The following is a 14,864-nucleotide window of genomic DNA, read 5'->3' on the forward strand; positions in this document are numbered from 1 at the left end:
TTCCTAGCCAACACACAGGCCAGGATGTGCTATAGGAAAGAGTGTGGGTTGCTTTGTGCATAATAAAGAGTTTCCTAAAGCGAAAGTGTGTAGCTTAGCACTTAGAAAAAGTGCTTTCGGAATACTCTGAGGTCAAACTACAAGGACAGACATGGGCTTTAAAAGCAATAGTTCATCCAAAAACAAAGATTTCCTGAAACTTTACATATTCCCAGTCGATCCAATATGTAAAATTGTTGCTTCATCAGAACAGATTTGGATGTATCATTACCTCTCTTGCTTACCAGCGAATCCTCTGCAGTGAATGGGTGCCGTCAGAATGAGAGTCCAAACAGCTGATAAAAACATCACAATAATCCACATGTAAATTCCAAACAACTCCAATCCAGCAACTGATGTCTAGTGAAGCCAAAAACGATGTCTTCAAAAACAACAAGTGCATCATTAAAGTGCATTTAACTGTAAACTACTGTGTCTGTTTAAGATGCAAGCCCATATTATAACACTTCCTAAAATAAAAAGGCCCATCCCTGTTGTCCTCTCACATCAAAATGTTTTGTATCTGTGCATGTACTTGATCTGTGCATATTTCTTTCCTGATTCAGAAATAAAAAACTCTTTCACCTAAGAAAACAATATTATAGTTAGAGGACTTGTATTTTAGCCCAAAGCAATAGTTTGAAGTTAAAAACATATTAATGAATTTGTTTCTTACAAGCATGCAGCTTTTAACTTTACAAGACATTCATCGATGGACTGGAGTGGTGTGTATTACTTGCGGATTATAGTGATGTTTTTATCAGCTGTTTGGACTCTCATTCTGACGGCACCCATTCACTGCAAGAGGATCCATTTGTGAACAGGTGATGCAATGCTACATTTCCACAACTCTGTTCAAATGAAGAAACTCCGCTACATCTTGGTGAGTAAATGTTCTGCAAATTGTCATTTTTGGTAGAACTATGCCTTTAACAAACCCCACAGCCCGAGTGGAGCCTCTAGAGATGTGTAACGTTTGCCCGCTCAAGAGGTTTGGGGTAGATAAGGACATGCAGTGCCGTTCACAACATCAGCGCCAGGGTGTCAGTGACAGAGCTGGGTCAACACTCAGTCTGCGTCTCTCGCTCTGGGCACAGTTTAATGAGTTTGTAATCACTCTCATGTCAGAAGGATGCTTGCGCCCCGGAGGCTTGGATGGTGTGTGAGCGCTGGAATTTATTCTGCTGAGACTCACGCTGTGCTGCTGCACACTGTTATTGAAATATGAAGGCTTATGAGTGATCTGAAAAGAAAAGAACACCTAAATCCCACAAAGGTTATGAAACGAATTACACAAATATTTGTCATACTTTCTGAAGAACAATAAATACACCTTTGGTCTCCTGTGAGCTCGAGAGGAAGAGAGAGGTATGGTAATGTGAAACAGCTCTAGGGAATCGGACAGTATGAAAACAGGTCGTGCTGATCCAAGAAACCTCAAACAGAAAGTAGATTATCAGTCAGAAATGGATGAGATGTGCTTTCCTGATGGTGGTGGAACATGCTGTTTTTAAGAGAACGTAAATTAGAAATTATACATTTTAGATATTATAAATTAGAGCATTTTAATGCAATAAAGTTCACGATATTGTCTTTAGTCAGAGTGGAGGGCAGGTGCATTCATTCATTCTTTCATGCTTTCTATATTTATTACCTTAGTTGTTCCCTTTGTTTCATTTATTATTTATGAATTAATTGTTACGTTTATTTATTTGCAACGCCTTGTAGATCGTTGTGCACTTTGTTTTTATTTTTGAACTATTCATTTATATATTTATTTAAATACGCTTTTTACGTTGATTATTTTGCTGGTTAACTCTTTTATTTATTTATCATTCATTCATTCTTCCTTTTTTATTTGTTTGCTTGCTCATGTGAAGTGATAGTTCACCTACAATGTAATTTTTGCACACGAAATTAGTTGTCATTTCGCATCTTGTGTGAAAATTTTATACATTTAATTTTATTTTTTCTGTCCATGAAGTAAAAGTCAATAGGGTCCGGTAAAAAAAGTAATTCATGCAGGTTTAAATAACATGAGGGTGCATTAATGATTTACATTTTATCTCACATGATGTTCATCCCTTTGACATCAGCGAAAGCAAGACTGTGATAGACATTAAATGGGGCTTTCTCTTGTGTGGTGCTGTTTAGCTAGCGAAACATTATAAACAGGACTTTAAAAATATACAAAACACAGTCTTGTTTCCATTCACATCAAGTAAATATGATGGCAACACTATGGAGATCAAGAGATAGTGTTCATATTTACACTAAATCTCAATCAACAGATTAAAAAAATAATTGTGCCCATATTGTGCTCATCTTAATCCTTTAAAACCAGTTTGAAGAGCTTGACATTAACTAAATAAGTCAAACAGACTCGCGCAGACATATAATATCCTCTTAGACTGTGGTAACATACATGAATATCAATGCTGCGAGATACATTTTTAATGAGGCTGGTGTGTACTTGGCGTAAAATCACTTGCCTTGCCTTACTTGCATATATATTCAGTCTTAGCTGATAAGTAGCAACATGTAGGTCAGAATAAATGGAGATTTCTTTAGGAAAAAAACCCTGTTATCTACTCAAGACTTTAAAGGAGACTTCAAACATTGCGTGAAATCATTTCTAGAACAAAGTTATCGCTTGCTATCCACATTTTTATAGTTATTACCGTATGTCAACAATCGCGCCATTTGTGTCTAAGGAGAAACATTTGCGGCAGTTTTATTATTTAATATTACATCTGAGATCTCCAGTACCAGAAAAATGAAACGTCATCTGGGGAATTGTGATCGGTGAATCTTCATTTGTTCTAAACTTCAGTAATGAACGATATTTCGGTGACCGTTTAGCTGCAGGTTTGCTTTCAGTAAGGTAAGAAGCATTTTTTTTCCGCTGTCAGTAATCTGTTTAAAAACCACTGTCCAAACACTGATGCAGCTCTGTTGTCTAACTGCTGTTTTAGGGGATCAGCTGATGGATGTGTGTGGTATAGAGTTTAGAAGATTAGTGGCTTTCAAGGGCTTTTCCCACGTCCTCTAGGGCATTAACTCCTGGAAGGACAGAGCCGTGCCACAAAACCTGCCACTTAACTTTAGCTGTTTGGGTTACACGAGGTTTGAAGCTGTTTTTTTTTTAACCCCATTATTAGCTAAAGCTCACTGAAGTTGTACAGAACACATCTGAATGCACAGCCATTATAATAATAATAATACATAATTAGGTGTATATATAAATATATGAGCATTTCAGTGCTCACACGCACTATACATATTTATATAGCAATTTCTATGTTAAATATGTGGGTAATTTACCTATAATTACATAGTTGCTAGTGCTTTGCGATTAATCGCATCCAAAATAAAAGCGTCTTGAATTTGTGTATAAAGCGTGCAACACATGCAGTATGTGACAATCTTTTTGGTTACATAAATAGCTGTGTAACAGACAAATGCGTAACAGTAGCAGCCATTATGTGTCACAATTATGTATCACATCTACATAATTGCAAACAGTAAGTACAAACTGTCCTTTAACTTAGGCAAATGGTACGTTTTGTTTTATGTTATCTGTTTTATGCAGTACAACGTCTACTACGAAGTACTTACTAGGTAACTGGTCTGTATTATGGGCACAAAAATAAAGTGTTACCAAAGCGTAGCATATTTTTCTTAAGTATATAAATGCATTTGTGTGTATTTATATATACATAATGAATATAAAACAGTACACACACGTATATTATTTAAATCGCAATTAATTCTTGCACAGCACTAATAACTACATATAATTCGCAAATTATACATAATTTGCATATGCATTATGTCATGTTTATGATTAATAGATCAATAGATAGATAGATAGATAGATAGATAGACAGACAGACAGACAGACAGATAGATGATAGATGCACACCTGAATGCACCCATGAGCATTTTAGTGCTATATATATATCTAATAATCTATCCTACAAAGGGATAGGAGAAAGCATTTTCACATTTAATTGAATAACGAGTAATGCACACCATAGCATGCGTGTAATGTGCAGGTCAGAGCGGTTTGTGTTCCTTTTTAAACTCGTGTATTTTGCACTTAAAGGACGACAAGAGTCCCTCCAGAGTAATGCTTTGACTGATGGGCGTGTTGGACACGAACCGATCCCCGCAGCTCTCCTGAAAGCCTCATGGGATAGAAAGAAGGGCAGTGTTCAAAGAAATCACCCGAGTGAGGCAAATTGAGGAGACAGTTTGGAAGGCAGTGTGGCCAATGGCTACGACAGCTCGGGGGAATTTAAAGTGACCTGTCCGAGCTCTGAAAGAGGGTAACTCTGCGGACGGACATCCTCAAAACGTGGCTTCATTGTTCGAACACGTACTTCTTTTTGCAAGGTTGGCGTTTTTGCGCGGTTTCGACCCCCGCATGAGTGCCTGGTTGCGTGAATTTGACCCCACCGGTTCTGTGCAGACATCTGGATGAGACTCAGTCGCCCAAACACGACGGTGACGGCCCAGATACGCCCTCCCTGTGCCAGCACCTCAGGGGTGAAAGGTTATTGGCTGCGCAGTCAGAGCTGCCAGCCTGCGATATGCCACTATTTTTAGTAAGGGATTTTTCGTGTTGTTGCCATGCAGCGGTTAGACTCCTGATCGCTCTCAGCTCAATGTGTTGCTCCTGCTCATTGTGCAGTTTAGCATCGAGGCGCTGTGATGTCGAACTGTGACGGATCTCTAAGCTTCACTCGAGCAGAAAAATGTAGGTCATATTATAAAGCATACACCTAGAGAGGCAGACAGAGAGACTGGCTACGAGGCATTAAAACCTACTCCAGCATGCACATTTTAAAGATGTTTCCTAATTTGCTGTTGGCTGCCTTGCGGAGGAGCGAGCCAGTGAACGAGCAGGAGCAGGACGGTGGGTGTGACTGTAGCGGGGCAAGAAAACCTCACAAAAGCGGCGCAGTGGTGTCAAGGACAGGCTGCCTGCTGGAGAAGGAATGAGCGCGGTTATAAAGCCCTCGGAAAATGGAAAGTGTAAAACAAAAGCAAGCGGAGTGCAGGAAGCGTCCCTGGGCCTCCAGATATAAAAGAGATGCAGTTATGTCTTCATCACACGCTCCGACTTTGCTCCTGTCCTTGCATCCTCCGACTGTGTTAGAGAGGTTGGAAGAATGTTCTTCAGGGTGACCTAAGCTGAACTTATTGAAATGCACATACTTTTGCAATTTACGTATCAATTATATATGTTAATGTTATTATTTAAATATATTTCTATTTATATTATATGTTACCTTACTGGAACTCTAACATTATTTCAATGCTGACTACTTGGGCAATATATATATATATATATATATATATATATATATATATATATATCGTAATATAGACAAATAAAAATTTTATTTTAATTGTATATATATATATATATATATATATATATATATATAGCGAGAGAGAGAGAGAGAGAGAAATTATTATATATTGATATATATTAAATATATATAATATATATACAATTAAAACATGGGCAAAATAAAAATTGTACTTGTTTATATTTTTTTCATATTAATTAATCTATTTTTCATTTGCATTTTGTTATTTTTAACAGATTCTCCACCCATTTATTATCTAAACTCACTGACAGTTTGTTCTACAGTATATTTTTCATATCTGCTCATCAGTTGTTTTTTTCTGAAAGCATTGGCAGTTTTGTCAGTGGAGCTCATCTTTGCAGGTAGATAACAATATTTTTTTTTAAGCAAATGGCTTATCTGTTTTTCTATTATTGTGAATTTCTGTTATGAATTGCTTTTGTTTTCCTGCATAAAAATCACTCTTTAAATAATGACGACAAATTAATGAAATTCTTTTCTCTTGCTGCAGCATGTTGCTGTAAAAGATTAATTATAAGCAATTAATTTCTCTTGGCACATTTTGTGTGGACTGTGGAGATTTGTTGCTGCTGTGTGAATTAGTTAGAGTGAAGCCAGGTGGTGATCTATTTTTAAAACGCCCTTCTGAGCACGTTCTGATTTTAGGATTGTTCACACCTCTAGAAGTGCTGCAGTCAGGTTGTTGTAATGCTGCTCCTTGCCACGGGGGGCGCACTTGCCCTTCAAACCCTATTTGCAAACAAACGCATTTGTCTTGATTGGACATTTTGAACGGGTGCATCGAAACGATAAATACGATTTACCAGCATATTTCCAGATGTCACATACGTATTTTATAATAATATGAAAAATGTAATTTTGTCATTTTAAATATAGCTATTTGTATTAAATATATAAACTGTTTTTACTGTGTATATTTATTATGTATATATAAATACACACATATGCATGTGTAAATTTCAGAAAAAATATATTCTATAGTAATATAATATACAAATTATATGAATATAAATATGTACTAAATAAATATTGAATATACACAAAACTCAACAACACATATACATACAAAAACTTTTTTGGATGCAATTTTATATATATATATATAAAAATGCATGTATTAGTACACATATATTTTTCATGTAAAATACTTTCCTTTCCCCCTCCTTTTTCTATGCTGTGACCTACCTTGAGCTTTTTACTGCACTGCAGCACTCCTTGGCTGTAGTTTATCGTGTCTATATTTCAGGAGGGTGCTTATATACTGTAATCTGTCCATTCTTGGCAGGCATGACATTCCATGAATCCATCACAGCGTGAAAAGCTTTACACTCCATTATGAAAATCTGTCCTACCTTGTGTTTTGGACACCCTCTAGTGATGAAGCGTCACAGAAGACCTGGCAGTATTGCTTACTGTGATTTTCGAATTAACATCATTTAGTCACATAAACAATTCTGTCTTCTTTAGACTCTTTGATGTGAAACCAGAAACCCAGTGTTTTTACTATTAATGCTTCTTTAATGCTTGCAGGTACTATATTAGTGCATTTCCTTTAATGTAATACCACAAAACAAGGCTTTAATTGGATTTGTTGTTACTCTACCTTGTCAGCTGTGATTGTGTTGGCTGATTTTTATTATTCTTATAATCATTAGTGCTCTTGATATGGAGCCATACGACCTGCATTACCCATGCTGATGCCCAGAGAGGTTTTCTGAAGACTGTGGGAACAACAGGTCTTGACAAGTTAAAAGAGCGGTGAAGTGTTTGGGTTATTTTTCGGAGGTTATCTCGGCCTCCCTCATGAGCCGCAGCTGTTCAGCCTCTCTGAAGCACACAAACACAAACAGACTGGGATTAAAGCAGGTGTGTTTGGCCATTTTATCTCAGTTTAAGCATAAGCAAAAGAGACGCATAACACGACTTACGTCTCTGTCTAATAATAGCAGTGACTCATAAAAGCCAGATGCTGCTAAAAAAAAAAAACAGTAACCATTTTATGTGAAGCCTTGTGATGCAAACATTAGGCGAGTACTACTACAGCTATTAAGATAACAAGAACGATAACTATTAGCCTTCAATGCTAAAACAACTCATCTGTTGTTAAGTGTGACCTCCAATTATGTTGCCTGTTGCTTTAAATGCTCAAGATATATTTGAAGGAATAGTTCACCCAAAAACGAAAATGTCCTTAATGCATTTCTGTGCCTTGCCCGTCGTAGCACCCTTGCTGTCTATACAGGGTCATAGAGCTCTGGGATTTTATCAAAAATATCCTTATTTGTGTCTTACGGGTTTCATGAGCACTGAACGGCATGAGGATAAGTAATTAATTTTAATATCTGGGTGAACTATCACTTTAAAGAAAGATGAATTTTGATTGGCTGTCAATTTTTTTTATTATTCATCAGCTGGGAAACGTTTTCAGAGTGATAGCCTGCGAGTAATTATCATTATAGCTGTAGTGGGGACTCTGCTACTCTTTAAAATTTAGAAAACTATATATGTGTCATTATCGTTAAGGCATGTTCACTCCAAGAATATTAACTATATTAATGTCCATGCCAACGCATGACAATTCTTTCTATTCTTTTTAAATTATTTTGAATTTTTAAACAATATCATCATCGACCGAATAACGTTTTGTTGACTGGATTGGCTGGTTGTCAGTATTTTTATATCTAGTCAGGTGGAAAAATTGGTTTGAAAGGTATTCATTGTCTGTGTTTACACTGGATGCATCACGCCTCGCCACAGCGGCTATAGTCTCTGCATTGTTGAAAATCTTTTGAACTTTGTGTCAGTGGGCAGGGTTGCCAGGTTTCACAGCAAAACCCACGAAATTGCTACTTAAAACCAGCCCAAAAGTAGCCCAATCACATTTCAAGGGGGTTACTGGGAAAAAAATCACATTTCAATATTAACTTATTACAGGGCGCTTCAACCCGCGGGCATGAATAACAACAACCTTGCAACATTGTTCCGCAGGAAAGCTGCAGACTTGGCAACACTGTCAGTCGGCTATGTCTTAAATAGAACGAGGCATCCGTTCTATCGTTTCATAAAGTTATCTTTCATTCATCTGTGCTGTTAGAGTTAACGGGTTTGTTCACCCCAATGGCATGAAGTCAAAAAATTTGGTTTACGTCTTACGTGATCATCTCTAAAACTGTGAAAGGAATGGTCCGTTTTACCGATGTATTTACTATGTTTCTGGATCTGGGATAATTTCAATTTTGTTGCTGTCTATGGAGGTTCATATAGCTCTCCGATTTAATCAAAAGTATCTTAATTTGTGTTAAAGGCACTAGGGGTGAAGATAGGCCTACGTAGGTCAGTTTTAAGCGAATCCGCATACTTGGTCTTTGCGAACTTTTTCACCCTCACTTATGCGCATTCCTGTTGGAATAACGGTATTTTTCCATTAAATTAGCATATAACCGCATCTTAAGTTGCGACGTGGACTCTGATATTCTTTTGAACTGAGAACGATTTTTTAAAACGGCATTTTTATCGTCGTAGCTGGCCTTAATATTGCGTGATGATGATGTGTTATGTAGTCTGGAGATGTGAGCTTGATATGTTGGCACTGCAGTAGCGGGTGGTGGAGGAGGAGGGTTAGCAGAGGACACGCGGTTTGGATTTTTCTGCTTGGCAACTCGCGCCCCTCCCGTTCAGAATCAAAGCGGAGCGAAGAGGGGAACGCATGCTGTTTGAAGCTCTGCTCGCAAGTCTACGCCGGCTCCTGGCGGGATCGCACGCTCAACCGCCGAGAGCCAGAGCGAGAAATTCTTCCAGGGCAGTGGGGCACTGCATGAAATAATAATCAAAACGCTTAGATGAAAAATAGTCTGTGGCTGAGACTGCTGCGGTGCTGACAGAAGCTTTAATCAGAGGAAATTAATATATGCAAACAGCCTCGCTGTGGACACAGACTAAAGTTTCTATTGTGCTTGAGCAGAAATTGTCTGTAGCAGTGGTTCTGAACTAGTTTGGCTCATGACCCAGATTTTAGGAAGCTGTGTCCCAACGCAGTAACAAAAATGTTGATAGTGAACAAAAAATGTGTTTTAAATTTCTAATATTATCTTCAGTTGTGACGGCCCAACAATATTCATGAATAATATTCATAAATGGAATAGGAAGTTTCAATTCTCATTAGCTGATAACATGCAAAGTGCTAGTTTTATAGTAATTATTAAAACTTAATTATTAATATATGTTGTTTAATATATGTTTAGTTACATTTATGACTGTATATATATATATATATATATATATATATATATATATATATTATATATATATATATATATATATATATATATATATATATATATATATTTATATAGACATATATATATATATATATATATATATATATATATATATATATATATATATATATATATATATATTATATAGACATATATATATATATATATATATATATATATATATATTTTAGGATGATGACATTTAAGATGCACTGGTCTATAGAATTTGGACATTCATACTAGTCCTTTATGGGCTTAGATGAATGTATGTTTATGTTTTGTTGCAGGACAGGCAGTTCATCAAGTGATTCATGACTTTAAGAGGAAGTAGAGGAAGTTTAGCCCAGGGATGTTCACATGACCGTACGCTTGTCTGTCATCCTGTGTGGAGTGGCCTCCTGTTGAGGGCATGTACATCTGCAACACCGACCTCTCTGAAACTCTTTTCTCTCGCAGAACGGTTTCAGTCTGACTTTTCCCTTTATTGTTGTGTATAGACACAATACACCGTATAAGGAAGAGGGTTTCAAATTGAATAGATCCGTATTGATCTGGTATAAATGAAAACTCTGTTGTTACTCACCCTCATGTCATTCCAAACCCGTTAAACCTTCCTTCATCTCAATCATTCTCCTCTCCTCAATTACGTCTTCTCGCCAATTTCGAGATTACTTAAGAAGGTATTCAACGTCATTTTCGTTTTGGTGTGAACTAACCGATTTAACCATTGTGCAGGATATCTAAAAATTGCAAATATAAGTCCGTTTTTGCATTTACATCAGCTGTGGAAATAATGCTAAGGGGTTGCAGGTGGTTGCTAGGGTGTTGCTATGCATTTTTGATTGCTCAGAAATGTATAATGCTCCTCTCCAATTTACAGTTAAACTCTCATTATTGGTTATCTAGTTGGAAAACCTGGATTTAAATCCGAGAATCTATTCTAAAGCTGCATTTTTGTCCATTGTGCATTTTTGTACCATCTTGTGAATTATTTTTTTGTATTATTGTAAAACCTTAAAAAACTATCATCTTTTCACCTTTATTTATATAGCACTTTTAACAGTACATATTGTGTCAAAGCACTAAACAGTATCAAATTGGACAATAAAGTGTCATTAATGTGTATAATGACAAGATTAAACACTTATATTGTCACCCAGCTATAATCTGCTAAATGTGACTACGAAGATAATCACAGAGCATGAACATATTACAACATTATAAACATTTATAGCTTGATTGTCTGTAAAGCTGCTTTATTGTGCATGCACTCTCGGAAAAAAAGGTACAAAATGCTGTTACTGGTATGGTACCTTTTCAAAGTGTGCACATTTGTGCATGTTTGTCCATAGACAGTGCACGTTAGTACCTTAAAAGTCCATATTTAGTGCCTTTTTTTTTCTGAGAGTGTTAAAAGCGCTATGCAAGTACATTTGACTTGACTTGAAAATTGAGATCGAGAAGATTCCTCAAAAGAAAACATCAAAGATTCTGCGCTTCGCGAGAGGAGACAGGGTTCACTTAAGGAGGGGCAGAGAGTCTGGCATGAGCTGTGGTGACTGGGACAGCCAAAGGGAGATGTTTGCCATCTGTTTAACAAATCGTGACATAAACGCTCTCCACCCCGCTCCCGATTCTCACAGGTGTTTGTCATTAGCCAAGACCACAAATGCTGCCCAAGGGGAGTGACCTTAAACCCAACAGCTGCCCATTCAAAAACCCCAACAAAAAAACAGAGCGGCGCTCAAAGAAGGAAGTCGACTCTGCCACAGATTGACGAATTGGTGTCCATCCTCTGCCCGAAAGAAATGGACTGAGATGGATTTTCAGTGGTACTCTTTAATTGTTGGCTTGGGTTGAAACGAACCATGTTTCAAGGCCCGTCAGCCCAACTGCTTATTATAACATTCGAATCCCAAACCGTAATGATGTGTAACGAACTTTAATTATTCATATACTGCCGCACCAAGAATAGACTATATATAAAGTTGTGTTTTCGTGCTGGATTTTCCAGCGGATTTAAACAAACGCGCTCACACCTCTTTGATGTCTGAGTTTTCACAGGAACGCAGGAGATTTAAGGAGTCTGAGACAATAGCTCCGCAACGGCCAGGCATCGTAGGAGGGAGATCTCGGGGTAACAGCTGATTCTGACATATTTAATGCTGCTCTTTTAGTTTCACGCCAACTGGCTCGATCCTCTCTCCATCTTTCTTTTCTAAAACCTCTCCAGGAGTAATCCGGGGAAAAAACCCTCAGATCCAGACTCTAAATGCTCCTCTACACTAATCCACAGCTTCACGCTCGCAGTGGGTTTATCTGTGTAGTCCAGTGATCTACTTAACAGGTACTCAACCTATTCTTAAACAGAGTACTTTATTTTAAGAATTTCATTGTTAAAACACATTTGGCCCCATTTTAATGTGCTAATACAGATATTGCAGTGTGAATGCTGAGGCTGTAGCTTACCATCTTGGAAATAAATACATTTAACAAATGGCTCTATTAAATGCAACTATAATGTGTAAACATTAGCATCATATTTTTAGACAATGTGCATTTGAGATTTGCTAGATACCACTTTAGTTTACTGCATGCATCCAGGTAATCTTTTATTTATTTTAATAATATTAATATAATATTTAATATTATTTTCTTTAGATTTTTCAGGATTGGTTAAAAACAACAATTTCAGTTGATCTTTTTTTTTTTTTTGCAGAAATTTACTTATATTTTTGATCAAATGTTTTTTTTTCCAAAGCAGAAGCTGTCATGTAAATGACATCTTTTTGGAATAAAATAAAAGAAGATATTTTTATTTGATTAATTTTACATTTTTTTATTGTTTTAATTTATAAAAATCACAGTGATATGTATTATATTATTAAATCAAATAAAAATATTAAATATAGTTTTTGCATGAAATATGTATGAAAAATGACTAAAACTGAAATTAAACTAGCTAATAAAAACGCTGTAGACATTAATAAACAAATACTAATAAAACTGTAATAAAAATGACAAGAACACACTAAAATATAAATACTTTTACTACAATTAAAATAAAAAAACATAAAAACTAATTAAAAATAATAATAAACACTAGTATTTAAAATAGTACATCAATGATACTGCAATAATAATAGACAGAGTTTATTATGGAAAGTGGGATAATCCACCGAGCACAAGATGACTCATCAATATTTTTTGTCATTTTCCCCAAAAGAGAATATGCCATTGAAATACATGTGATAATTTATTCACTTTTTAGGAGGAAGCTTGCCTATAGATTTTCTTAGAGCTTACAGACACTTTTATCTTACACTTTTAAGGTTTATTTTATACCCTTGTTGCAGTGTAACTGAGTAATATTAATTAACTACATGTACTCTGGAGTTAAGGTTGGGCTTAACCGGGTTACTCGCATCTAATTGTACATCGTTTTTTTGTTATAATAGTAAGTGCATGCTACATGTGTGACAGTAAGACCGTAAAATTAGCGTGCACTGTACGTGCTGCATTAGTGTCGCATTAGTTTCAGGATTTCAGGCTGTAAATTGTCATGTTGATTGGAGCCTCTGGTAATAGTTAATTGGATAAGCACAAAGCAGGAACCATGACACCGCAGACACCGGCGCAGTATTGTCAGTCTCATTAAGAGGAGACCGTTGTCCCGTCCTGTGGAGTGATTGATGAAGAGGCAGAGGGGTCTGGTCCCAGCAGGGCTTCTCTAAGTCTCTCTCTCCTTCAGCGGGACTCGTCGTGAGAATGTTCTTGCGGAGAATTCCAGGAAAGGGCAAGAGATGCACTTTGTTCTGATCTCCAGCTGAACTTCCCTTCATTGAAATCCTCGCTCTCAAATTAAACTGCAGCGCTGATGTAAATCCCAGATGACGGGTTTCTCCACGCTGACCATTAGAACCCGAGTCATCTGTAATCCTGCCTCACTTCACGTCTAATTATACGGTGGGAGTCGAGTATAATAAAGTAGCTGGTTAAGATCAAACCATCTAATTAACGGATTAAAGGCAGAAAACCTGCTCGCAACAGCCTTTTATCAAATGTTAATTAATGATCACTGCTAGCAGCGTCTTTCCAAACGCCTGAAAACGAATTATGTTGTATTAAAAGTGTTTACTTGTACTCATTTGTTTTTGTAATGTGGCACAGCTCTGCGTTTGTCGCTCACTCGTGAAAATCACAGTTAACAGCAGCCGTGTTGAGCTGTGGCTGTTTTCTCAATTATGTAACGAGGGACTTTTAAACAAAAGGACTAAAAGTGTGTGTGTGTGTGTACATGCAAACACACATTAGAGGTTTTTTAAAATATATGATAGCTATTAAAGTTGTAATGCTGTCAAAAAAACCCACACACGACTTCTGAAAAATGCATTAAAAAACAATATAGGAAGATTGTTTAGCTATTACCTTTTCTTTGCCGTTTTTAAGTTTTAATATGAGCTTTTTGGCAGCTTAAAGGATGAGTCTGTTGTTTCATGTAGATGACATCTTTTACATGTGAATAGAAATCCTGTTTTAAAGCCAATTGGTTTGCAAATGAAGGCACAGCTCTGTCCCTTAGGGAAACCGAAGGTAGCCGAAACACAGTCTCAGTTTTCAGCACCTCGATTACCATGAGGCTGCTGCTCTACTTTCTTTTAGACATCTCTGAAACCTCAAGAGTCATGAGTAATTCAAACACATATTCAATGGAAAGCACAACAGCTGTGCTGGAGAAAATTAATAGCATAACGGGTGTGGAAATGTACTAACAAATATCTATAATAACAGTATTTTGTTACATGTACTTATATATACTTATTTGTAGAATAATTATTAGTAATATTAATTATTAACAGCAATGCAGTTTTACATTTTACACACACACACACACACACACACACACACACACACACACACACACACATATATATATATATATATATATATATATATATATATATATATATATATATATATATTATTTACATTTGAATGACAATTTGTTTGTAGTTAGAAGAGACTGACGTTATTTTAATCCAGTCTAATTCAAGCTAAAGGCCTTTGCTTTAGTGGATAAAAAGAAACTTATTTACAACGGTTAAGTTAGAAGATAAACCGCAGGTAAATTTATTATATCGAAAAC

The 14,864-nt window shown here is 36.4% G+C and overlaps 1 protein-coding gene across 3 annotated transcripts in view; it reads left to right on the plus strand.

Annotated features, from left to right (window-relative positions):
• ccdc120a (coiled-coil domain containing 120a) overlaps window positions 1–14,864 on the plus strand; it is a 44,595-nt gene that overhangs the window by 4,206 nt on the left and 25,525 nt on the right. The gene's annotated exons all lie outside the window — the stretch shown is intronic.

The sequence above is a fragment of the Puntigrus tetrazona genome, chromosome 8 (genome assembly GCF_018831695.1).
Source record: "Puntigrus tetrazona isolate hp1 chromosome 8, ASM1883169v1, whole genome shotgun sequence".
Classification (NCBI taxonomy): Eukaryota; Metazoa; Chordata; class Actinopteri; order Cypriniformes; family Cyprinidae; genus Puntigrus; species Puntigrus tetrazona.